Source organism: Vicugna pacos, chromosome 15 (genome assembly GCF_048564905.1).
Source record: "Vicugna pacos chromosome 15, VicPac4, whole genome shotgun sequence".
In the NCBI taxonomy this organism is placed as follows: Eukaryota; Metazoa; Chordata; class Mammalia; order Artiodactyla; family Camelidae; genus Vicugna; species Vicugna pacos.
In genome coordinates, this window is record NC_133001.1 from 2,039,360 (window position 1) to 2,067,333 (window position 27,974).

A 27,974-nucleotide genomic window follows, 5' to 3' on the forward strand; every position below is an offset into this window, starting at 1 on the left:
AATAATGCCATTTGCAGCAACATCAATGGACCTAGACATCATCATTCTAAGTGAAGTGAGCCAGAAAGAGAAAGAAAAATACCATACATCACTCATGTGCAATCTAAAAAAGACACTATGAACTCCTCTACAAAACAGAAACAGACTTGCAGACTTAGTAAACAATCTTATGGTTACCAGGGAAGGAATAAATTTGGGAGTTTGAGATTAACAAATATTAGCCACTATATATAAAAATCAATTTAAGAGCAAGTTTTTTCTGTATAACTCAGAAATCTACATTCAATATCTGAAAATAACCTATAATGGAAAAGCTGCTACAGCCACCAACTGAGGAAACAAGAGAAGAAAGAAGAGTTAGTTATCCTGGGCTAGAGCTTGGTCCTTGGAAAGTCCTTGCCCACCGCAGACGCTGCCCCGACTGCACTGCGCCCTCCTCCCAGGAGAAGGCTAACATGAAGACATGCGCCCTGCGAACCTGCGGTCGCAGAGGCCATCCCCAGGATAGGCCCCAGGAAAGATGGGAACAAGTCACCTGCTGGAGGAGGACAGCACCCCTCCCCGCCGCCGCCCTCTAACCTCACTGCCCCTGCCTCCCGGGAGCCCACTGACCTGGGAACAAGTGTCCTGCGAACCTGGGGCAGCGGCGGGAGAGGGGAGCTGCCAGTGGAGGCTGGTTGATTTGACCCCATCTACCCCGCGACAGGGCCGGGGAGGGGGCGGCCTCTGCTGCCCCAAGCATGTCCCTAGGTCCACCTGCTCCTGTGAGGAGGGCTGGCAGCGGCGGCAGAGATGGGTTTAGAGGTCTGTCTATGAGAGCCTGTGGATTTGCTTCAAACTCCCCTGCGGCCTGTCCTGGCCTCAGCCCTGCTGCTGCCCCAGGTTCCCAGCACTCGGGTTACAGGTCAGCCTGCTCCTGGAAGGCGGGCGCTGTGCTGCCAGGGGTAGTCGGGGGCGGAGGCGGCGGCTGCAGCATTGGGCTGCCTTGTGCGAGCGCAGGGGTTTGCTCCCATTTACGTCTGTCACTGCTGCCACGCCCGCACACTGACCGCACCGCGCCCGCCTCTCAGCAGCAGACTGACCTGTAACCTGGGTCCGGCGAACCTAGGGCAGCAAAGACCGCCCCCAGGACAAAACGCAGGGAAGATCGGAGCAAATCAACAAGATACAAGGGGCAGACCTCCCTCCCTACCGCTGCCGCCGATGCCACCGTCCCCGCAACCTAACAGCACTACGTCGCCTCCCAGAAGTAGGTTGACCACGAAAGGTGCCTCAAGCGAACATGGCGAAGCAGAGGTCGCTCCAGGCTGTGGGGGAATAGAGAGTACAGGGGCTCTCATGGAGCAGCCCCCACCCAACCGCGGCCCCGCGAACGCATCACACCCGCCTCCTGGAAACAGGCCACGACCTGAGGGCCGGTCGGAGGTGCCCCGGGGCCGTCCAGCGCCCAACACCTCCCGGGGGTGGCCTGCTCTCCCAAACCCGGGAACACGCGGCAGCGAAGACGCGGGGTTCAGAGACTACTAACAGGGGAGGGAGCACCATGAACCACGGCGGCGGCCCGTACTGGCCTCAGGGTCCTAATGGGCGGCACGGCCTGGGCCTCACCCATGCACCCCTACCTGTGCGCCTCCCCAACTGAGCAGCCCAGGCCCCACCCTCCGGCTCTGGGACCTGCGCGCCCCCACCAGCGCCCCCTTACCTGCCCCGCAGTGGCAGCGGAGATGAAGGCAAGCGGCCGCCCAGTCCCCAGACCGCCTTCTTCCTCGGGAGCTGGTCCCAGGAGCGCCCAACTCCCGCCCGACTTGCACAAGCTGTGAGAGGGTCCCACGTCCGCACGTCTGTGGGTCCACGCATGCGCACCCCTCCTCCTCCCGCCAGAAGCGTGGACCCTCAGGCTGAGGCTCCCGCTATTCAGGATGTGGCTAGTAGGGCCAAGTGATGCCAGGTGGGGATGAGCAGGGCTGAGTGGAGCGGTGGGGTGGTAGGGCACCCTCTGCCTGCCCAGCTGAGTCTCCATACCCAACACCCCTACTCTGCCACCGACCAGGTCCTGGCACTCAACCAGAAACACCACCGCCAGGGCCAGGCCACACCCCCCAGCCCCACTCCCGCTGCTTGCCTCCTCCTCTCTTGTTACTGACCGCACCATCCTTGGCCAGGCCCAGTCGCCTACCAGACCCCCCAAAATGGGGATCCTTTTCCTTACACCGAGGTCCCAGCCAGCACACTCCACCCCGCTAGGTATTAACCTATGGCCCCCACACCCCAAGCTCACTCCTCATGCCTCACCGCAGGACCCCCAACAACCTAATGGTCCCCCTTACCCCTCAAGTGGGTCAATTCTACTCCGACCCGCCCCTTACCCCTCAGCCTGCCCTCCTCACCTCAGGATCCCCCCTCACTCCAAGTGCACCCCTATCCCGAGCTGACCCCCTCACCCCTCACCCTGCGGGTGGGGCAGGGAAGTCCGAGCTCCCATCACACAGGACTGCTCCCAGTGGGGGATCTGGCACAGCTAGTGTTGGAGGCTACAGGGCTCTGCGTGCCAGCCTGAAGGCACTTCCAATTCCCACCCAGGCACCCTGATCCCAGACCTGAGAACTAGTCAGAGATCTAAGCAGGAAAACCCTGGAAGTCAGAGACCAGAGATGGGCTCAGTGAGGACACCTTGGAGGTTTGGATGACCCAGGGCATATGAGATCAGGAAAACATGAAGCTGTCAGAACACTGACTTCCACGCCCTCCCTGCCCCACCCATGCAGAGATCCATCCACAGAAGGGAAAATGCAGCAAGCTTTGGCACTATGCCAAGCAGATATGGAGCAAATCCTAGAAGTCTGGCTAGAAAACAAAAATGAAAATAGAAAAGTGAAGCCATGACATCAACAGCTATGTGACATCGATAAGGAGATTTCAAAGAGTCATTCCAGGGATGTTACAAAACAAACATAGAAAACAGTCAAAGAACTGTAGCAACATTTAAAAATCTTAAAAACAAAAGGTCAGAATCCAGATGACACATCACAAACTAAAGTGTCTAGTTTTCAATAAAAAATTATGAGCTATACAAAAACACTGGAAAGCGTGAGCAGTACTCAGGAAGAAAACTGGTTAACAGAAACTAACTTTGATGGGCCAGATGCTGGATTTAGCAGACAACAACTTCAAAGCAGCTGTAATAAGTATGTTCAAAGCGTTGAAGAAAACCAGAGAAAACATGGTAACAAAGGAAAATATGATAACAATGATTTAATGATAAAAGCACTAAAAGGAAGTTTTGGGGGTAGAAAATACAGTGACCAAAATAAGAAATTGACCAGCTGGACAAAACAGCAGCTCTAAAACGGCAGAAAAAAAGAATCACTACAACTTTAAGACTGCAATTTCTATTATTCTCTATCCAGAGGACAGAAGAAAGACTGAATAAAAAGTCTCAAATACCTGGGAGACCATTAAGTATACAAACACGCATAATGGGAATTCTGCACCACCCCCACAAAAAAAAAGAGGGAAGAGAAAAAAGGGTCAGAGAAAGTATTTGAACAGATACAGCCCCAAACCCCAAATTGGATGAAAAACTAATCGACAGCTCCAAGAACTAACAAACCCTAAGTAGGATAAACACAAAGATCCACATCCCAGACACATTAGACTGAAGCTGTTGAAAACCAAAGACAAGGAGAAAATCATGAAAGCCACAACAGGAAAAAAAGACCTAAAATATGATTATGACTTCTCCTGAGAAACAATGAATGCAAGAAACCAGGAGGGTGACAAAGTTAAAGTGGTAAGAGGAAAAAAATTCTATCAACTAAGAATTCTATATCCAGCACAACTATCCTTCAAAAATGAAGGCAAAATAAAAACATTCCCAAATATACACATACTAAGAGAAGTAAATCCACCCACATCTATACTTACATTAAGTGTGAATGGCCCAAGCATCTCAACCAGAAGACAAAGACTATCAGGCTGGTTTAAGAAAAAGCAAGCGCTAACTATAAGGTGCATAACAAGAGACAAACTTTAGACTTAAAAGACATAAAAGGTTGGAAGTAAAAGGATGGAAAAAGATCTACCGTGCAAACAGTAACCATTAATAGAGCTGGAGTGGCTATACTAATATTACACAAGATAGACTTTAAGAAATGTTAATAGAGACAAAACAGAGACATTTCACAGTGAAAAATGGGTCGACCATCAGGAATATGTAACAATTACAAAGATACGCACACCTAATAACAAAGACCCAAAACACACGAAGGAAACACTGATAGAAAAGTAAAAAGGAGACAAATCCACAATGACAGCTGGGGATCTCAAAACCCAACTTGCAACAGCTCACAGAACAAGTAGACAGAAACCAGTAAAGATACAGACGATTTCAACAAGACCACCTACACCTTAACCTCACAGACGTTTACAGAACACCCTCCTGTGCACCTCTTCATCTGACTATTCACCTGCATCCCTTTTCCTATACTTTGTAATAAACCAGTAAACGTAAGTAAATGTTTCTCTGAGTTCTGCGAGATACTCTAGGAAGTTCATCAAACCCTAGGAGGGAGTTGTGCAATTCTGTAGCTTTTCTATAAAACATTGACAGTTGCTTCCACTGATGCCATGGCAGAAATGAAGCTGTTCTACAGGCAGGGACCCCCACATTTCCTCCCTGGGACCAGCCCTGAGTACCTGGTATCTTCACTGTGCCACTGGAGGAAGTGTCATCTGTGTAGGGATGGCTGCTCTCCACCACCACGGGCTGGGAGGACAGGTGGCCACTCTTGAGTCTGTGGTTATGTCCTCCGACTCGGTTACCCAGAGCTCCAGCCACGTATCAGCCACCTGTGGGAGGAAGCGGGGGACAAAGCAGGAGGATGTCAGGATGCCCACTCTGATCCAGATCTTTCTGCAGGGATGAGGCAGAGTGAAGCATTTGGGAGTCTGAGAAATCTATTTTTAATCAGGGCTTGGTTTCCTCACCTTTACAATCAAGACAGCCCAGAGCTCACAGAGATGCTTGTAGAGATCTAGGTACAAGTAGCCAGGAGGCACCTGACACACACAAAACACCCAACACATACCAATTGAGAAAACAAAAGGCCTCTGATTACAAGAATCTCTTCTAATACACAACCTGATGAGGAAAGTCGGCCTCAGGAACAAAACTATCAAGCGAAGCAGCAGCACGGTGATAAAAATGACCCAGATCCTAGAAGGCACTGGGGTCAAGCAGGAGAGGACAGGCATGAAGAGGAATGACCAAGCCATCCAGGTCAAACAGCAGCAGACTGTCTGAAACGAGGGCTACAAATACGAGCACACCTGGGGGTGTCTCTTGACCAGAGACGTTGAGGGTCAGCCCCCAGAACCACATTCTCCCTACAATCCATAGTTGATTGCATTTTAAAATTTTAGTTACTCACACCATTGAAATGGTTAATACTGCTGACTATAAACTCCCTGATTGCTATTTTTAAAAACAAATGAGAATGTTATTACAGCAGTAACACAGTAAATGCCAAATTTTTAAATTTATAAAAATCAATGAAACTATTTTCTATTCTGTACTTTTCAAAAATAAATGATTGTTTTTATCTATTTTTTTCTCATAGCGTATCAGGTAACAAATAGATTAGCCTAGTAAGTAGTTTTATTAATGACAAACCAAGATCGCTGCCATCTAGGCATTATTGTTACAGTCAAATGTTTCTCTTTTTTAATAAAGTCCCCCAAATTAGGTCAGTGTAGGACATAGGAGTAGCATCTTGCCACTGGGCCAGGAAAGCTGGAAGACAATCCCATCTTTGGTTCTCTCTCCCCCTGAATCTGAGACGTTGACATCATCAAACCTTAATGCACAGCCCACCAGAGCTCCTCTGGGGCTTAGAAACTTTCTCTGAAATCCAGTCAGTCCCCCAGGAGGGGTGAACAAGCTCCGAGGAGAGGGTGACAGAGGGGTCACAGTTATAGTTCTGCCCTAAAAGTGCACAGGATCTGACATCATTTCTCCCATCCACCAGCAACTCGAGTGTCTTTGAGGCACTTAACAACCTCTCAGAGCGTCAGTTGCCTTATCTGTAAACAAAGGGAACACCTGTGTTCCATACTGAGCTAACGCACCGAGAACCAGGCCTCATAGCTGTGTGTACAACAAATATGGGGCATTACTACTTTAGATCCGAGTTCTTCTCATTCCATCCTTTCCTCTCACAAGTGCAGTAAACTTGTGAAAACAGTATTTTGCTTATGCCAATCTACCTTGATGTAATCTCAGAATCAGCCTCAAAAAATTATAAGTAGGAAACCTACCACTTTTTAGTTCTTCCTGAATACAATTAAGAAATAATATACCCCTAAAACAGTTCCTAAACCATAACTATGATTTCAAGGCCACTCAGCCATATTTAAGTACTTTATGGTGGTGGTGGTAGTGATATGGAACTCAGACACACTGATGACACACTTGCACAGAGCACATGGCACTGGCCTCCCTCACATGGCCAGTTCTGAAAAGGCAGAGAACAAGGCCACTGATAAGCAAGAGTCCTTCAGGAAGCCCAAGGGCTTCAGGACTGGTCAGCTGTTTCTAAGAGATATTAACATAGCATTGACCGTACACCCTATACTAGCCACATGAGACTACTGAAATTTAAATCCATTAAGAAGTTAAATAAAATTAAAACTTCACTGCCTCAGGTGCACCAGCTACACTTCAAGTGCTCAACAGCCTATGTGGCTGGTGGATACCAGGTACAGAACATCACCACAGCTGGAAGTCCCACAGAACCCAGTGCTAGCAAATACTAAAACCTATTTTAAATAATTAATAGTTAAAATACTGCAGTATTAAAGCATAAAAAAATTAGATTAATGGAACAGAAAAGAGTCAATAAAGGGACCCAAATACACACAGAAATTTAGAATATGATAAAAGTAGTCTTCAAATGACTGAGGAAAAGGAGGATGATTCAATAAATGATGTTGGGGCAACACGTTTACCATCTAGGAAAAAATAAAGTTGAATCCCTACTTCATCTCTCAAAAAAGTAAATAAAAGAACAAATTAAGTAATAAAAATAATTAGAAGCAACCTGGGAGAATTCTTTAAACAGTATCATGTTGGTAGCACATTTTCAGCAGAATACAAAATCCTGAAGTCATAAATGAAAAAAGCTGACAGATCCTACTTTGTAAAAATTAGACATTTCTAAATTCTAAAATATCAAACTGATTTCAAAATGTTACGTGAGAAGCAAGTGCAGCACAGGACATGGAGAAAGGACTCATTTTTCCCAGGAGTCCTTCAAGCACAGGACGGTGGTAGCACCTCCCACCCGCCTGCCTGCCCTCCCACCCATGGCTCACCTCGGGGCAGGCGGTGCCCATGCCAGACAGCATGGCCGAAAGCACGGCCCTGCCCTTGTCCGCCGCCTGGCTGCACAGTCAGCTTGAGCAGGTCCAAGGTACACGTGTTGTCCGTGACCAGCAGACTGGTGAACTCATCCGAGGACTGACGTTCTGGGCCTGATGCTTTATTTTGGCTTTCAACATCCTAAAAAGTCCAACGGGTAAAATGAGGAAAGATGTGTCCAGAGATAAACAGTCACCAGTTTATCCATAAACTCCAAGGATACATGATGACCACTGAGGAATAAGGGACCTGATGAGGCATTTAACGCCATGAAATACCATGAAATAAGACATGACAGGCCCCTAAAATCTCCACCACAACGTACTAAGCTTTCAGGACCAAATAACTATTTTATGAATTACCCACAGCAGCTCTCAGAAGAAATGACAATTTACACTGTGAGCAAGTTCACAGCACAGGTGTTCCTTATAAGGGGAGACTTGGAATGAAGTCATACCACATAAAATCCATTCCCTGCCCCCACCCACAGGGGGTGATTGGGAGTTTTCTCATTTGCACATTGTACTTTTACAATTTTTTCTAGATCTTCTTCATAATTCCTTCCCAGAATCTTATTTAACGGACTCACTGGCGTGTAACACATTGCCCAAAATCTCTTGTTCCCTGGGCGCTTTGAAAAAGAAAATAGATAAAAGTCTTCTCTTCCTTTTTCTTGTCCCCTTTTACTTCCCATTCATAGTGTGTCAGTTAAAACACACCACACCTGCGGTCACTGACCTCCCTTCCACATCAGCAGAGGAAAGGGGCCGCCCATCTGCATCTCTGCCCCCTCCACCCCTCCTCCTGAGGGTGCCCCACCTGGGACAGCCAGCCCCAGCCTGCTGCCCACCACACAAGAGCCTCTTGGACACTGGCAGTGGGACTTGACCTATAGAAAGGAACAGGGAGCCATCAGAGCTGGGAGATCCCATAGCTTTTGAGCTCAGGAGTGGGAATCTCTGAGACCCCATGCTGAACAGGGGTAGACCTGGTTCCTTTCAGTCTCACAGGCAGAGTTCAGCTCACCAGAGGAAGAACAAGATGCCAGAGATGCCGCCTTCTCTCCTCCCTTGCTTTTGGGATCTCAGTGAAACCTGACTGCCAAACACAACTGAGCTGGGGGAAGCACAAGCCCCACTTAGGAACCTTCAGCGCAATGAGACCCATCCAATATGCAAGTGCCATCAGTGCCCAAGTTGGCCCCTAGAAACCAGCACTGAGGTGCACTGAGGTGGAAGCACGGTTTCTTCCTGGAAGAAAACAGATCCTGCTCCTACCTCTAAGCGGAGACCCAGGGAATCAGCATGTGAAGTTCACAGAAACAATGACATTCCAGAATCTCACTCACTGAAGAGCAGCAAGAGCATTCAGTGGAATACGCAAGTTAAATACAGTGAGAAACAGTACCTAACAATTTTTGGTGGGGGTATTAGAGGGGAAAAAAAGATAATTGCTTAAAAATAAAATCACTAGCTACATCTCCTTGAATGTGAGTTATAGCCCAAAACAAACATGAAAATTACTTTGCCATAATTGATGAATCAAACCAAAACTGCAATGGTAGGAATTTAGGGGAATACTCTGGATAACACCTGTGCCTCACGATTTGGTAGGAAAGAAATGATACCATCCCTCTTCTACCTAAAAGCAAAAACGTCCCATAATTCAGGATAATTTCTGCATTAAACCCTCATCCTAGAAGATTGCCAAGTATCACAAATTGAGTTCAGACCCCTAATTTGTAAATAGCAATTTTCTTATTACCATAGATGGTTATGAATACTTCCCATAGGACATATTTCTGTCAGCAGCAACACCACAATAAATCAAGAGTTCCAAATGTAATTGAAAATAATGTTTGTGTGTTCCCAAGCTGGATGTGCCGGCAGGGAGACAGTGTGGGCAGGGAGAGGGGGCCTGGCACAGGAAGCACCTGAGCAGGCTTGGGAGGGCACCAACCTGGGAGGGTGACTGGTGTGACAGAGTCAAGCCAAGTGGAAGGTGTCCCTGCTTTGGGCCAGCTGGCCTGGGGTGTAGGGTGGGGGAGGTCATAGGTCAAGCAGGGTGAGAGGTCATCCCTGTAGAGGGCAAACTGGTTTTGAGCACCAGAAGCTGTGCAGGGGAAGGAGGTGCCCATGTGGGAGAGGAGAGGCAGTCATAATGGGAGGCAGGCTACCTAAGGGGAAGCTATGGCACTGTCCATAAGGGGACAGGCTTCTCATTTTTAGAGAAAAGTTATCTATACAGAGGGGTGGAACAGAAAGGTAAACCCTGTGCAGTTATTAGAATTGACTATACTGCTAGGAACCAGTGGTTTTCAATACATGTAGATATATAACAAAAAGGGTATTAATATAACCTACTAACTTATTGTGTGGGTACATGCACGTGCACACGTGCACATACACACACCCTTCCTAGGTCTGTCTACTAAAAGAGTTGTGACCAGCAACCTCCCAACAGCAATGAGCACACAAAGGCCCAGAACTTGGCTACTAAATACCCTCCCGACTACAAAGAACCAGGACTTCTTGGAGGAACACCTAATTTCTCTGCTGGAGCATAAAACATACTGTTGAACCTAGACTTTTGTGTTGTGCCAGGAAACAAGGAAATAAAAGAATGATGGGAACATGTTAAAAGAACAGATAAAATTCTATCAAATATTTTTAAAACTATTAATACCAATCCTTCACAAACTCTTCTAAAAAACAGAAGAGGAGGGAACACTGCCTAATGCCTTCTAGAAGGCCAGTGTAATCACTGTTACCCAACCCAGGCAAAGACGTAATAAGAAAACTACAGCTCAGTATACCTTATGAATACAGGTACAAAAGTCAGCAAAACAGCAAAGCAATCCTGCAACATATAAAAAGATTATACACCTAAAATACAGAAAGGGAGAGCACAAGGATAAACCCTGTGGTGCTGGACTGAAATTTAAAGTATTGGTTTGAACCACTCATGGTTTTCATTATACAGGTAAGATGTCAAGGGAGAAATTCTGGCGTAAGTGGGCGTGTGTGCGTGTCTGTTTGCTGAGAGGGTTTAAACCCAGGACACCCAGGAGTAACCAGCTTACCAAGCTCCCAGATCTTGTTTCTAAATCCTATGATCCACCAAAAGGAACCAGGGCTCCTTGGAGAAATGGTTGATTCCGGGACGAGGCCAGGGCAGGTGAAAAGTGAGTTTGGAACACACTATTGTGCCAGAAAGGAAGGAAATGCTCAATTATATAAGTCAGCTGAAAAGGGCTCCCCATGGCCAAGTCTGGGACAATTTGGGTGTCAAATGATGACAGTGATGTATGTCATTATTTGAGTAAAATAGGATCCCACGATTCTACACCAACATAGACAAAGGAGATGAGAAGGGGAAGTCCTCCCTTACAGAAGAACAAAGACAGTCCAAAAAGAATGACGAAATTTGAAAAACGACCACAGAACCACCACAGCAATAATGGACTCGGCTAGAATCATCACAGACACTGCAAACTCGGAGGTGAAAACACAATGAGGGACAAGGTATCAGCACAGCCTCCAAGCATCTCCCATGAACATTTACTACCATTCTTCTACTAACTTCCAGTGGAGAAACCTGGCAGAGAATCCTGACCAAGTAGTAAGACCTCACATCACCAGTTACGCAGCACATCACACACCCACTGTGATGCACTGTGGTGTTTCTGACAAAAGGAAGGACTGAAAAAGTGTTCCACATTGAAGACCAAAGAGACCACACTCAACCCTGGGCCAGGTCCTAGACTGATAAAGGATGCTACTGGGACAAAATCTGAGTACAATTAGAGAACGTAGGTGGATGGTACACAGGAGTGTACTGTGCTCTATTTCTGTGTCCTACTTCTGCAACTTGTGTGTACATTTAAGATTATTTCAAAATAAAATGTAAAGAAGAAAGCCCCTTGACCTCTTTGGCTTTGGTGATGGTTTCTGCAATGATGCTGGCAGCTCCTGGGTCATCTGTCACTGGGATAAATGGCTGAGAAGAAGCTGAGGAAGCAGACAAGGTCACTGCAGAGGGGGTCACAGCATCCTCAGAAGAGACAATCTAGTTCAGAAACAGAAGAGGAGAGACTCAGCAACACGGCACACTTCCCACTCACCTCCAAAAGCCTTATTAAATAAAACCCTTTGGGCCAGTTAGAGTATTCCAGATTTTATAGACATAACGAGGCATTTACACCACCAGTCACCACCTCCAGCGAGGTCTGGGACAGCCCTTCAAAGCCAAGCACATTCATATTCCAGGTAAACCTATTAATTAATATTCACAACAGGTCACATGAAGAGGACTAAAATGAGCTCACATCTCCTCCTCCAAAGTAAGTTATAAAAACCTTTAGCTTTCAAAGCTTTCAGGATTCAGAGCTGCAAATAAAGGACTGTGGACTTGAGGGGAGGGTATAGCTCAACTGGCAGAGCACATGCTTAGCATGCACAAGGTCCTGGCTTCAATCCCCAGTAATTCCTCTAAAAATAAACAAACTAACCTAATTACCTAATCCCCCAAAAAATAAATTTACAAAACAGGACTGTGGACTTGCATTTAGCAGCTTTTTAAAAGAATAATCTCTTTCCACTGAAGCACTAAAAAAGCCTCCTGTTAAAATGGAATATTTTCTCATTCAAGCCAAAAATCACAGCAGCAGCATAAATACTCTGCGTTAAGGGAGAGAGTGACGCACGTCACTAAACGTGAAGCAGCTGCCTCCTCCTTCCTGATCTAAGGCTGCGTCATCGCTCTCCCGTGCGCTTTTACCTCTCCTCTCTTTTCTTGCCATGGATTTGGATCCAGCCTGTCTTCAGTATCAACAGCCAGCACATATTCCTCTCCATTCACAGGACTGGCAATGGCAGACACGTAGGAAGGGGGTGCCGAGGAACAGAACAAGGGACACTCCACTGGGGTGACCATGCTGGCGGGCATCAGGGCCCCGACCACAGCGTCTCTGTCAGGAGAGACAGCCAGGCCTGGGGAAGCTGCCCGTCACCACCGCGGGGCAGCAGGGTCAGGGCAGGACAAGCACTAACCAGAGCACTCATAGGACTTATAAGGTAAGTATAAAAGAGTTTTAGAGGAAAAAATGAATGTTATTACTATGTATCCCCTGGCTAAAAGTTAAATATTCAGTCCTGAGCTTACGTATTGAATCACCACGGTGAAGACAGGAGAAAAACTGCCAACGTAAAAATCTAAGCAGAAAAAGCCTCTGACTGTCCCTGTGAAATCTCCCTCGGCTGGTGGAGATTGAAAGTAATTTTGTGTTTAATGAAAGCCGAATACCAAGGGCGCCTCATGCGAGGCAGCTAGGACAAAGAGACGTGTCCTTCAACTACTGAGTCAAGTTCCTGTGTGACTATTTCTTTCTATGATCAGGCCCGTAACCAGGATACACAGACAGATGGGCCACTTCCTCAGGCTGTGAGAAAACAGGAGCAGAAGGATGGAAAAGGTAACACTGGCAAAACTCTGCCTTATCAAGACTGAAGGGGAGGACGAGGGCCTGAAACCTTACTCTGTATCAGTACCAACTAATTCTTCCTCTCACCACACCCCCAAATATGTTTAGAGGTTATTGGATATAAAGAATAATGAAAATGTTCTTTAACTTGATTTTCTAATTCGTATTTTAACTTCATTCAAGAAAGCACAAAGGCACATTCATTCACCAAATGGTATCTGAACTAAAACTCACAATATTTAGAGACGGTAACCTAACATTCTCCTAGACTCCCATCATTGTGGGATTTCGAAAGTCAGCAAACAAGCCCACCTGGCATACATGATTTGCAGGGCTATAAGTATAGGAGACAAGGCCTGCTGTTTGGCCAGATTTCCACCTAATGACAAGAGAATCGTGGCAAGAGAAGGGCAAATTTCGTTTAGAATTATCTGCACCACTGACTTTATCACCGGCAGCAGAAGAATCAGCATCTGAAGGCATACCTGAAAAAGAAAAATGAAGTTTGGGTTCAATTTTTAAGATTACAGTTTGTTCTATTTCTGTAACTTGACCTCCTGTAATTTGTAAAAAAAATTGCACTATGCATTTTCGTTTCACAGATTAAGTATCACGTTCATTATTATATTTCAGAGTTAAAATTATACTTCTCTAAAGAAGCTACTTTCAGCAAAGGTTCACTATAACTGCAAAACGATGCAAATCCTTCTGCAGAATGCACTTACAGCAATTCAGCTGTACAGACGTAAGCTGTGAAAACACTACTACAACAACTATCTGTGAATTTACCTGTCATTGAAATGCCACAAAAAGGAATCCAGAACAACAGCAATAAGACCAGATTTCACAATACACAATCCTAGTGGACACGTGTTCCAGCTCACTGCCCCGAGGGTTCCCAGACCTCAGCAGAGGGAAGGCACCAGGTGGAGCCCAGTGGTCTCTGTGGGCACAGGAGGTGGAGCTCAGAGCCAGGGAGTCCAATGTGGTCCAAGCTCACAGGACTGGACTCAAGAGGAGAGAGCTGCCCAGAGAGCCCCCTGGAGACGTGCGGGTGCCCCCCCAACCCAGCTGAGGGTGCAGAAGCGGATGGGCACCTACATGAGAGGGCACTGCCCAAAGCCAAAGAACCAACTGCAGGAAAGGACTGTGCTACGCCGCGCCAGCTGGGAGGGCATAGAGGGGCCGGCATGGTGCCTGCTCCCATCAGCCAGGTGGGAAGACCTCACCATTCACCAGGGACTGAGTAGAACACTCAGTGGTGCGGAACAACTAGCCCCAGACTAACATCAGGTCTGAATCCACTTAACAAATCCAAAACCAAGATCCAAAAGGATCAAACTACTTCAGAGTAAATTATATGTAAGCTCAAGAAAGTTTATAGACATACAAAAATCTCCAGAAATATTCAGAGTAAAATTTATAATGTACAGCATCTAACTACAAGCTACCAGGTGGGCAGAAAGGCAGGAAAATATCTGCGATTCAGAAATAAGGAAAATCAATACATCTGAACAATGCAGAACTGACACAGATGTTACACACAGCAGACAAATTAAGACACCTATTATATCTGTATTAGGTATGTTCAAGAAGAGAACCAGAGACATGGAAGAACAACACCCAAAACAAACTTCTAGTGAAGGATTGGGGGATGGGTATAACTTAGTGGGAGAGTGCATGCTTAGCATGCACAAGGCCCCAGGTTCGATTTCCAGTACCTCCATGGAAAGAAATTAAAATAAAAAAACAACATATTTTAAAAACATTTATTTTTGACTATACTTCAATAAAAAACAAAGAGCTAATAAGTGAGCAAGTTTTACCTCTTTAAAAAAAATTCTAGAGGAAGCTACAATGTTTGAGATCAAAATAGTTTGGTAACATTAACAGCGTATTAGAAAATGAAGACTAGTTTGTTCGAAGACATAGCAATAGAAACTATCCAAAATGAAACATAGAAAAAAACGTTAAAAAATGAACAAAGCGTCAGTTATCTGTGGGATAACTTCAAGAGACCTAACATACATGAAACTAGACCTCCCAAAAGACAGGAAAGAGAAAGGTACAGAAAAAAAAATTTTGAAGAAACAATGACTGAAAAATTTTCAAATTTGATGAAAATTAGAAACCCAGAGATCCAAGAAGTATAATGAACTATATACAAGCACACAAACTATGAAGACAAAAACCAGGAAAATCGAAGGAAAATCCTAAAAGTAGTCAGAGATAAAAGACATGTTAGGTACAGAAGAGCAAAGGTAAGAATGACAGCAAATTCTCAATGAAAACAATGTCAACCCCAAATTTTATACTCAGCTAAAATATACTGTGAACAGAGCAAAATAATGATTAGTTCAGACGTAAAAAGCTGAAAGAATAAACCCCAGATCTGAACTACAAGATATAATAAGGGAAGTCCTTCAATGAGAAGGAAAATGATGCCAGACAGAAGCAGGGTCTCCATAGAGGAACGAAGAGCACTGGAAAAGGTTAACTACATGAGCAAATACAGAGACAATTCTTTTCTTGTTATTTACTTTATTTAAAGAGAAAATCTAATGTGTAAAAATTTAATAAAAAATAAGATCAAGCTTGCAACATACATACAAATGTGTAACAACAACAGCAGAAAGGGGGGAGGGGAAAAACAGAAATACACTAGTGTATGATTCATTTACTATACGCAAAATAGTATAATATCACCTGCAGGTAGACTATGATAAATGAAATGTGCGTAATATACACCCTAAAACAATCACTAAAATAATATACTAAGGTAGAGATCAAAGAAAAATGAAATGATAAAGAACAATTAATTCAAAGAAAGGCAGAAAAAGAGAAAGAAGAGCACAATGAACAGCTAAAACTAATAAAAAACAAACAGCAGGATACTGAGAAAACAAATCTATCAATAATCATATTAAATGTAAGTGGAATAAATACCCCAATTAGAGACTGTCTGAGAAAAAAATTAAAAAGCAAAATCCACCTATATGTTGCCTACAAGGAAGCTTCTTTTACTGTAAAGAGACAAAGAGGTTATTAACAACAAAAGAATGGAAAATATGTACCATAGCTCACCATGGTATATGGAATACCATGGTTTAAATACTATATATAGCATTGATCAAAAGAAATGTATCATATTATCTGTATTAACATCAGACAAATCTGAGTTTAAAGCAAAACATTTCAAAAGCAAAGGGATAAAGAGGATAATCTGCCATAATGACAGTAGTCAATTAATCAAGAAAAGTAAATGTCTACTTAGGAAAGTAGGAAGATCTTAAGCCAATGACCTAACCTTCTTAGAAAAAAAACAATTAGCAAAGATCAGCGAAATATAAAACAGAAAAACAATGGAGAAAATCAAGGAAACCATAAGCTTGCTCTTTGAAAAAACTTAATAAAATTGATCAACCTCTGGACTAACTGGAAAGAGAAGACACAATTATCAACACAAGGAATAAGCACTGACATCACTGCAGTCAACAAATGTTAAAAGAAAACTAAGCAAATGTTGAGGCCAACCTGATGTCAATAACTTCAACTTCCATCAAAGAAATAAACCTAATTAGAAAAAAAAAAAACTCTGAAGCTATTTAAAGGAATTAAATTTGTGGTTAAAAAAAAAAAAAAGAAACTACACAAAGAAAACTCTAGGCCCAGATGGCTTCACTGGTGAATTCCACTGAAATAACACCAATTCTACACAAATTAAAAAGGAAAGCTTAAAAGGGAACATTTATCACTTTATCCAGCCAGTCAGAGAATAGTAATAGAAAATTAGAAACTATTATCTATCATGAACAGAGAGATAAGAGTTCTGAAAGTACTTTTTTTTTTTTTTAGCAAACTGAATATAAGGTACAAGACAGTAAACTCGTAGGTCAAAATTCAAGTCTGAAAAGAAATTTTAAAAATACATAAAACTGAATGAAAAAATACAACATAACAAAATTGGAGACATGTAGCTAAAGCAGTAGTGAGAAGGAAATTCATGGTACTTAAAGTTTCCATTAGAAAAAAGGTCTCAAATCAATAATCTAAACTCTCGCCTCAAAAAACTAGAAAAAATACAAAATAAACATAAAGCAAGGATAAAGATGAGAATAAAAACCAATAAACTGAAAGCAGATAAACAACAGACAAAAACAAAAAGCACCAAAACAAAGTGGAGTTTATTCAACATATGGAAGACTGACTCAAAATGCTGTACATGAATATCCGTAGCAGGTTTTATCTGTAACAGCCAAAAACTAGAAATAATCTAACTGTCCTTTAAAATAGCAATTCTATTTCTACACACTAGCAAGGAGCAACTTGAGTATTTCTAGATAGCAAGGAGCAACTTGAGTATTTCTAGACAATAGCAAAGAATAAAACTAATTTTTAAAATACCATTTATAACAGGATAAACAATATGAAATACTTAGGAATAAATATAACAAAAGATATGCAAGACCTGTACACTGACACCGCAAAACACTGCTGAGAAATAGTAAAGGTTTTGACAAACAGGGAGAAGTACTACATTCATGGGTTGCAAGATTCATTACTGTGAAGCTGTCCCAAACTGATCTATAGTCAATGCAATCAAAATCCCAAGTAGGCTACTTAATAAAAATTGACAAGCTGATTCTAAAAGTTACATGGAAAATACTAAGGGCCTAGAATACCCAAAACATATTTTAAAAAGAACAAAGCTAAAGAATCAGCAACACCTGAATTCAGTCTTTTATAAAGCTGCAGTAATCAAGACCCTGTGGTATTGGTAACAAAACACAATATAAATCCATGAAACAGAACAGAGAATCCAGAAACAGATCCACACATACACGAAAATGATTTTTGACAAAAGTGCACATTATTTCAATAGAGAAGCAATAGTTTTGGTCAACAAATGCAACTGAAACCACCGAGTATCCCTACACCAAAAATAAATGAAATTCAACCCATACCTCACACCATGTATGAAATGTAACTCAAGTTCAAGCATATGCCTAAATGTCAAAAACTAGAAATTTCACAGGAAAACACAGGAAAAGAATCTTTATGATCTTGAGTTAGACAAAGGTTGTTTAAACACCCAAAGTATGATCCATAAAAGATAAAAATGGATCAACTGGACTTTATCAAAATTAAAATTTTCTGCTCTTTAAAATTCACCTCAGAGAATGAAAAGACAAGCCACACTGGGAGAAAATACATGCAAACCATGTATCTGATCAAAGACTTGTACCCAGAATACATGAAGAATGTTCAAAACTCAGTAATAAAACACACAACCTAGGTTTAAATACAAGCAAAAGATATGAACAGACACTTCAACAAAAAACATATTTATCTGGATGGTAAATAAGCAAGACGCTCAACTTCATTAGCCTTTAGGGAAATGCAAAGTAAAACCACAATGAGATACGCTACACAGCTTTAAGAAAGGCTAAAAATTAAAGACTGGCCATACCACATACAGACAGAAATATGGAGGAGCTTTGGAACAAGCCCTTTGCAAAGCAGTTTGTAGGTCTCTTAAGAAGATAAACACGCACCTACCATATGATCCAATCATTCCTCTCCAGGCCCTTACCCTAGAGGAGTGCAAGTGCATGTCCACGTAAGACCTGTGCACAAACGTACCCAGCAATTTTGTTTGTACAGCCCCCAAATTGTAAACAACCCAAGGGTCCGTCAACTGGCAAATGAAGGAACAGACTGCAGCACACCCATAAATAAAACACTCAACAATTGAAAAGAATGAAATTTTGATGCAATGTGAATGAATCTCAAAAGAATTATGGTGAGTGAAAAAAGTGAGATTCAGAAAAAAGTACACACTGTGTAATTCCATTTATGTAAAACTCTAAAAAGGCCAGTTGATCTATAGTGACAGCAAGTCAGTGGTTGTGGGAGGCAGGGATGGGCCGTGAAGCCACACAAGGAAGTTCAACGTGGTCTGTACGTTTGTTCATTATCCTGACCATGGTGCTGTTCTCATAGGTGCACACGTGTCACAGCTGATGGCAATGACACTTTCAATATGTGCAGCTCATTGTGTGTTGATTATACCTGAATAGACCTGCTGAAAACACGAAGCAGCCCAGCACGGTGCCTACACTAAGCAGTTGGCAAAGGTGCACAGTATGGCCAGAGCCTGCCTGATCATAATACAAGAACCCGCATTCTAGCTCCTTCTCGAGTTTTCACCCCAGCAGGAATCCCAGTACAGTGCACCATGACGAGTCTGTGGCTTTGGTTCACCCTGCAGCTCACACAGTGCTAAAGCCTCTAACTTGGAAGTGCTGTTAAATGTTCTATTTGTGACACCGGTGCAGCGTACGGAAGGGTCTCATATAAAACACAGATCTGTGTTACCTAAAAAGGAAGCATCTAAGGGGTCCCTTGCAGTCTGGAAGAGGATGGGGGGATCGTGGACAGAGGGTGTTGCCACATCCACCATCATCCACGCCACACTGTGCGAAGACCCACAGGCCACTCGTGTGATCTGGGCTTTCTATTAACTGTGGTCGTACCACGGCCCTGTTGGCCATGGTCACTGTCACACCAAGCATATACCTGCTAAAGGTTGGGGGGGACAAAATTTTCAACATTTTTAAAGATTTTCTTTAAATTTATTTCAAAATTCTTGCCAATGACTACAGATGAGTATTAGACTTAACATCAACGCACTGAACTCATTCATTATTTCGTTCTGCTACAGGAAGCAGAGGTTTTCCTCTTCAACTAAATGCAGTAACTTATTTTTTCCTTTATTTTGCAAAGAAAAATGATCAAAAATAATACGCTCACTTTTCAAGTATGTACTTCTTGGCTTTACAGAATTAGAAAGTATAATTCATTTTTAATTCATTTTGATTGAAGCACAGTGGGCTGATTTTTTTGTCAGAAATGAATTATTTTAAGAGTTTATCACCTGTAAGCCTGTCAGCCCATGGCCTCTCGTGGCAGAATGAGTAACACGTGTCAAAGATAACTTTACTTCTAACATGAAATACATTTATCTCCCCATCAGACATTTGAGTGGGACCTGTGTCAGTCAGCACCTCTTTCCCGGATGCCTCTACTCACACTAGCTCCTGGGCAGGTATGCACAGGAACACAATGGACCAAGCCCGCCATCCTGGTTCTTCAAGGACCAGGACTCACCCTCTTTCCTCACAAGCTGCACTTTTGAAACAACAAAGATTTGTCACGAACTCACTTACCTGCATCACTGACCGCCAGGCAGTGCAGGGCCCCGACAGCCACGTGAATGAGCCGCTTTCCGCTCAGCCCTTCCACCACCTGCGCCTTCCTCATGTGCATGTCAGAGCCATGGCCCAGCCTGAAGTAATCCCTCTTCCCCCTGCAAGGAGGTTAACAGATTTTAATAGATGGCTGCAGTCTGGCGATGGCCCACCAGAAGACACTCACTGCTATGGTGCTGGAGCAGCTCACTGACGTCACACACAATACCCAAGGTCTTTGAAATCATGGTACAAAATAGGATACCATTCATTGAAATTAGTTCATTAATTCTGCTAGCAAGATCCTGAATGCCTGTTTTACAATATTGAAGATCCTGATGCAGGTTTCAAATAAACAGATAGAAAACATGACGTCCAGCCTCAAACGGCTCTTAAAACACCTCTCTGCTCTAATTCTTTTTCTCAACCTGTTTCTGGTTCAGGACACTAAAGATAAGGCCATTACACTGTCCGTGGTCAGCTGGAAAGTCCACTCCTTTCTGATTTAATAAAATAACCCTTCACTCGAAATACACCTGAACTCTTCTAGAGATCAGAAATCTATTTCCCACCCATTTGACCACTAGGCTTCTTGCATGGCAACTAAGGGAGAAACCCTTTACACACACCTCACCTAAACAAGAAAGACAAGCTACAGTTCTCCAGGGTTCTTCATAAATGACCCAGTTATAATGGGAAGTTTCTTCTGATAACATTGCCGCAAATCCCAACTCAACATAAATAATACAGAAATGCCTACATGGGTAAGAACATGAAGGTTCCCCCTACCTGGAGGCCCCCACACAGACATGCCGGCAGGAGACAGGCATTTACGTACCACGTCCACACCACTCCCAACTTGGTGAGGGCCAGGTAGAACTACACTCCAGGCTCGATCTGACATACCCCCTGCCCGTTCAGCCTCTCAATGTTCTAGGAGATGCTACAGCCCTCACTGCCTCCCTGGCCCAATTTGCCAGAGTCACCGTCACCCCAGGAAAATGCCAAATCTAGGTATAAAAATACATACCTTAGGCCCGTGCCTCATGATGGGGCCCCCAATCCCCCAGCAAAGTGGGGTCAGGACAGGACTTGCCTTCATCAGTCAGAGCCAGGGTCTGGGCATCTGTGCTGCTTCCATATGCCACCTGGATCAATCTGTGACCAAGGACTTTCACCTAATCAACTACAAACATAAAAACAGAGTCAAGCACAGGCACTGAGACTACAAGGGAATTTTTTGCCACAGACTGAGAGCCAATACTGCACAGGTCATGACCAGTCTGAGACTCGGAGCTTCTCTCCTCTGGAAATCAGATGGGAAGCTTGCTGCAAACAACAGAAATGTGTATAATCACCATTTTGGGCTTCAGCTGTGTTCTATTATCCCCATGTCCCAAGCGGCCGTACTCTCCAAGGCCCCCGGTGTACAGTTCACCACTGGACGTCAGGGCTGCTCTGTGCAAGCTCCCGCAGGCAATATCCCAGATTCGCTTGGTTTTCAGGGCCTCTATCAACCGAGGCTTGTCACAGTTCCTAGTGCAAAATCAAGTAATATTCCCTATAATCAATTCAGCCTTTTGGAAAAAAACAAAAAATGGACATCTACATGGATCCACATTTAGTCAAAACAACAGCTATAGATTAGTTGAACTACCAAACCTTAAAACAGAACATGTGAGGCCAAATCACATTCATAGAGTTTTTTTGATATATTTTCCAGTTCCATTTTCACAAATAACTTCTATTCAATTTTCCACAAAATAACTTTCAAAAGGCCTTGATTCTTATTATCAGTAAGTTACTTATTAGCACATAATGAAGAAAATATTCTTATATTCTTATGAAGGGTCCAAGTTTGCCATCATCACCTTCACCCCAAGAAAACACTTTCCCATTGACAGTTAAAGCCATAGCATGCAGTCTACCTGCAACATTCACACAGACTTATTCTAAAGATAGTGTGGTACTGATGTAGAAATGAAGGCTAAACAGAAGAGGGCCCAGAAAAACAAACCAAACATTTAGACCCTTGACACACTTAGAAGGTAGAAATGCTGCGCAACAGGGAAAGACAACCTTTCAAAATAACTGCTGCTGGGAGAACCAGTTATCCATATTTTTAGAAATTAAATGGACCTCCACCTCAAACTATATATAAAAACTGCTTTCCGATGGATCTAAGATTTAAAGATAAAGAAAAGTTCTAGATAACAACATAGGAGGATTTCTCCTTTGATAATGAAAACAAAAAAATTATTTTTTATTACTTGAGAAAAAAAAGGCTTTTATTAAAAAGAACCATAGGAAAAAGCCACAGAGAAGATATCTGCAGCAGGTATCATTGACAAAAACATTTAACATACAGGCACCTAAAGAACTCCTACAAATCAATGAGGACAAGACATTACACCAGAAAATGGGCTGAGGACTTAAGCACATCACAGTAAGGAAATTTAAATGGCCTATAAATATAGCAAGGCTACCCATCCTATTAGTAATTAAGGATACGTTAGTTTACAACATGATGAAATACCATATCATTACACATACACCAGATTTACAAAATTTTTAAATCAAGCAAGAATATAGAGCTAATGGCGGGGGGGGGGCTGCCCTGGAGGAGCCAGAGGATTTGCCCCAGGCTCCCGTCTCTCCCACACCTGGCTTGCAGACAGCCTTTGTTGCGACACGCACCACCGCCGTGAAGGGACACTCATTTCCCAGTTTGCTTATTGGAGGCTGGTGAGATAGTGTCAGCTACTAGCAGTCAGGTTGGCCCCCGCACCCTGCACCCCCTCCACCACATCCCGCCCGCTTCCCAGGAGCAGGAAGACCTGTAACCTGCGTCCTGCGAAACTAGGACAGCAGAGGCCGCCCTAGGATAGGCCCTAGGGGAGATGAAAGCAAGTCCACCTGTTGGGGGAGGCAGCAACCCTCCACACCGCTGCCCCCTGACCACAACGCGCCTGCCTACCAGAAGCCCACTGAAACAAAGTGTACTGAGAACCTGGGGCAGTGGAGGGGAGAGGAGCTCTGCCCCTGCCGAACTGGTCGATTTGACCCCATCTCCCCCGTGGCATGGCCTGCGGGCCTCTGCTGCCCCAGGAAAGTCCCTAGGTCAGCCTGCTACCGGGAAGTGACAGCGGTGGGGTCAGAGGCAGCAGTGGAAGCGGAGGATTAGGGTTCTGCTTATGCAAACCTTGCAGACTTGCTTCAAACTTCCCCGCGGCCTGTACGGGCCTCCACCTCTGCTGCCCCAGGTACGCGACACACCGGTTACAAGTCAGCCTGCTCCTGGAAGGCGGGCGCTCTGCTATACGGGGAAGGGGGGGCGGCGGCGGAATTGGGGATGCACATTAAACCGCGAAGATTTGCTTCCATTCCTCACTATCGCTGCCGCCGACCACACAACGCACACTACCGCGCCAGACCGACTCCCAGAAGAAGACTGACACGAAACGTGCGTCCTGCGACGAGGGGCAGCAGAGTCCGCCCAAAGGACGGGGCGCGGACATAGGAGCAAACCCACACTCACCATGGAGCACACCACTCTCCCCGCGGCCACTGCTAATGCCGCCTTGGCCGCACCCTAACAGGAACGCGTACGCTTCCCAGGAGAAGGCAGACCAGGAGACGAACAACACGCAAATAAGGGAAAGGACGCCACAAGGGAAGGGGGAATAGAGAACAAATTCAGAGGAGGAACGGAGCACCACGACACGCCGAGGGACCGCAAACACAACGCACACGCCTCACGGAAGCAGGCCACGATGAGAGGAACGGTCGGAGGTGCTCGGGGACGACAAGCGTCCTCCCAATTCCTGGAGCAGACCCGCTTTTCCAAAAGCGGGTATAAGCGGAGACGAACACGTGGCGTTCAAGTAATACCGTGGGGGATGGAGTGGCTGGGGCAACACGAGCCAGGGAGGGCGGCGGCCCGGACCCACCTCAGGGGCCTAACGAGCCGCGCGGCACGGGCCTCGCCTCCGCAGCCCTCCCTGTGCGCCTCCCCAAGGGTACAGCCCACGCCTCACCCGCCGGCTCCCCGACCTGCGCGCCCGCACCGGCGCCCCCTTACATGCTCGGCGACGGCAGCGGAGGCGACGGCACGCGGCGGCCCAGACCCCAGGCCGCGCTCCTCCTCCACGAGCAACCGGCTTCGGCGGACGTCCGACACGCTCTGGGCGATCCACGCGACTGCGCAGCTCTGCGTCCGCGCGCATGCGCGCCCCTCTTGCCGCCTGCGCGGACTTCCTCCCGCCCGCAGCGCCCCTCCCCCTCCCGCTGGCAGCACTGACGCTCGGGCTGGGGCTCCCGCCCTATATGACACTGCGAGTGGGGCCAAGAGGGGCCAAGAGGGGCCAAGCCCGGCCATGCGAGGCCAGGCCGTGGGGTGCTGGGGCTGGCCCACCCCGTGGCCCAGGACTGGCCGGCTGGGTTCCCAACCCCGATGCCCCCACCCAGACACCGACAGGGCCCGGGCACCCAATCGCAACCACCACAGGCCCCGGGCCAGGCCGCACACCGCAGTCCCATTCCCTCCGCTGGCCGCCACACAACCCCCTCACCCCCGTCACGGACCCCGCACCCCACCCCGGCCAGGCCTGATTCCTGACCGGATCCCCGAGACAGGGCTCCTTCTCCTCATACTGAGGTCCCCACCCCCACACTCTGCCCCATTGAGTCCCAAGCTACAGTCCCTGCAAACCAAGCTGACCCCTCATGCCTCACCCCAGGTCCCCCCACCATCCAGAGATGATCCCCTCCTCCCGGGATTACCCCCTACCCCTCAGCCGGATCCCCCCAACTCTAAGCGCCCCTCACCCAGGGACGGCCAACTCACTCCTCAGCTGGGTCACTCCCACTCCCAGCGGCCTCTCACCCCTCAGCCTGTCCCCCGTCACCGCAGGATTCCCCCCTCACTCCCAGCGCACCCCCTACGCGGGGATGACCGCCCTCACCCTGCCAGGGGCAGGATGCTCTGGGCCTGGTCACCATGGCGTCAGCCGCCAGATGGGGGTCCCGTGCAGTGTGCGGGCACACAGCCCTGTGTCCTGTGTCTAAGGCCCGCGGCAGCGGCGCGGGGGGTGGAGGAGTGGGCAATGAAGGCAGCACCAATTCCCACCAGGGCGCCCTGCCTGCCCAGGGCCTTATCTGAGCCAGCAGGTCAGGGTGGTCCCTGGGCTGCACACTGCTCACCAGTCGGCCTTGGCGGGTTGATGGCCCGGATGGTGAACCGGGACACCAAAGGCGGAGGCCCTGTGCACACGGACCTGCGAGGGGCAGGGTACGGCGATTCTGGGCATGGACAGCAGGCAGCGGCAGCGGCAACGGCAGCGGTGGGGGCTAGGGGCGGCCCTGCCAAAGACAATCAAGTTGCTCCCATCACCCCCATGGCCTGGCCTGGGAGAGGCCTCTTCTGCTCCAGCTTCATGGACCGCTCTTCTCCCTGTCAGCCTCCTCCTGGGAGGCGGGCGGGGTGTGGTCAGTGGGATTTGCAGTGGCATTGGGGGGGGTGGAATTGGAGCTGACCCTTGAGACCGCGGGGATTTGATCCCATTTCACGCTGTCCCTGTCACCGCCCCGGCACACGGACTGCACCATGCCCGCCTCCCAGGAGCAGACTGACCTGTAACCTGTGACCCTCGACCCGCGGACGTGGGGCAGCAGAGGCCGCCCCCAGGACAGGACGCGGGGGAGATGGGAGCAAGTCGACAGGCCCCCAGCTGCAGACCACTTCGCCTCCCAGGAGCAGGCTGGCCGCGAGACGTGCACCCCGCCAACATAGGGAAGCAGAGGCCACCCCAGCCCAGGCCGCGGGGGAATAGGGAACAAGCCCAGGGCCTCACACGGGGAAGCACCCATCCCACCGCGGCGGCCCCGTGACCGCACCGCACCCGCCTGCCGGGAGCAGGCCATGACCCAAGGGCCGGTCGGAGGTGCTCCGGGGCCGGCCAGCGCCCTCCCACCTCCCGGGGCTGCACCCGCTTTTCCAAACGCGGGTACAAGCGGCGACGAAGTCGTGGCGGTTCAACAACTACTGCCGTGGGGCCTGGGGTGGCTGGGGCAACACGAGCCAGGGAGGGCGGCGGCCCGGACCCACCTCAGGGGCCTAACGAGCCGCGCGGCACGGGCCTCGCCTCCGCAGCCCTCCCTGTGCGCCTCCCCAAGGGTACAGCCCACGCCTCACCCGCCGGCTCCCCGACCTGCGCGCCCGCACCGGCGCCCCCTTACATGCTCGGCGACGGCAGCGGAGGCGACGGCACGCGGCGGCCCAGACCCCAGGCCGCGCTCCTCCTCCACGAGCAACCGGCTTCGGCGGACGTCCGACACGCTCTGGGCGATCCACGCGACTGCGCAGCTCTGCGTCCGCGCGCATGCGCGCCCCTCTTGACGCCTGCGCGGACTTCCTCCCGCCCGCTGCGCCCCTCCTCCTGCCCGTAGGGCCCCTCCTCCAAATCGCAGCAGGGTCTCTTGGCCTTGGCTCCTGCTGTAATGGAAGTGGGGAGTATAGTAGCTGCATTACATTTAATTTTTGTTGTATGAAATGGAGTTTAATAATTACAAGTAAAATAATATTTGTTATGTAAATGAATGTTATCAACATACTCATTTGTATTAGAAAAACACTACCCTTAGAGAATATTTTTTCGCATTTCATCATGATGTAGCATTTTACAAAATTTTGAAAAGAATTTTCTTAAAATGAGAATTGACTATCAGATCATTTAAATACTTTTTTTCAATTTGAAATTAAAGGAATTTTTATGAAATAGTGAGATTGTATGAAAACTTACATTCCTTGTAGCTTTAAAAACTTTAGAAACATGAAGTGTTTATACTTCTTTGGTGAGCTGAGTACATAAAATTTTTGTATCGCCATTTTCATTGAGACTTTTTTAGTGTAATTTTAGGATTTTCATGTAGTTTTAATGTGTCACTTTACATGTACATGGCATTTTGTTCTTCATTGACTCTTTTGACTAGAGATAAAAATTAAAATTTTATTCATTCATTGATGGATCCTAATTTGTTTGTTATGTTATTGTATCACAGATGTTTTCTAGGCATACTGATATAGCCTGAAACCTATATTACAGTATTTTTATAAAAATAATGTAAAGTGACAGACTGATTTCACACAATGGAAACAAACTTTAGTATCACAGTTTTAAAAAGTGTCTTTTTAAGTGTACACTAGAATTGTATTTTATTTCTTTATAGTCAAACAAAAGATCTCTGAATGAAGATTCAGAGATTTCTTGGTTTTTGTCTAAATTTAAATTGCCCTCTACTGTCAAAAACATGTACTGCTGACAAAGAGAAAATTTGACAAGTATGAAATCAAAGTCTAGACAGTGAGGAATGGAAGAGAACTAAGAGAGGTAATGGCGCTCTGCCCTGGGGCAATTCAGTTTGTAATGTTCTAGCAGTAAATAGATGCACTCTCATTCCAAGTTAAACGTTACTTAAAATTATTTGTAAGTTTATAAACTGTTGCTTCATTGCTTCTTTTCTTTTTCCTTAGCTTTGGTTTTAAAACTGACATTTCACTTTGGTGTCATTTACATTTTACTATAATGATCTGAATGCTACGTATTATGACTGTTAGGATAAAAGTTAAAACTACCCATATCCTGATATTTTTATTTCACTCTTGAGGAATATTGTTTAGATGGCTTTTCCCCCAACTTTTTCAAAGTCAGAACATTTTAATTTTAACTAGGAATTATATGTACTTAAAATGAAAAATATTCATCATTACTCTGAAAGAATAAAGCTAAGTAATCAGTTGATACAGTATGGGGGAAAGAATCAACCA

General features: G+C 46.1%; 1 protein-coding gene across 7 annotated transcripts in view; it reads right to left on the minus strand.

Moving 5' to 3' along the window:
• The window catches only part of LOC102541550 (coiled-coil domain-containing protein 144A-like), a 134,269-nt gene extending 109,902 nt beyond the window's left edge, over nt 1-24,367 (minus strand). For all 7 annotated transcript variants that reach the window (XM_072937405.1, XM_072937414.1, XM_072937404.1 and 4 more), the window contains exons 1-7: nt 24,231-24,367; nt 21,508-21,685; nt 21,180-21,335; nt 20,129-20,268; nt 11,345-11,485; nt 7,372-7,558; nt 4,696-4,848 (exon numbers count right to left, since the gene is read on the minus strand). The gene's annotated coding sequence lies outside the window, so the exon portion shown is untranslated. The remainder of the gene's footprint in view (nt 1-4,695; nt 4,849-7,371; nt 7,559-11,344; nt 11,486-20,128; nt 20,269-21,179; nt 21,336-21,507; nt 21,686-24,230) is intronic.
• Between the last annotated feature and the right edge of the window lie 3,607 nt (nt 24,368-27,974).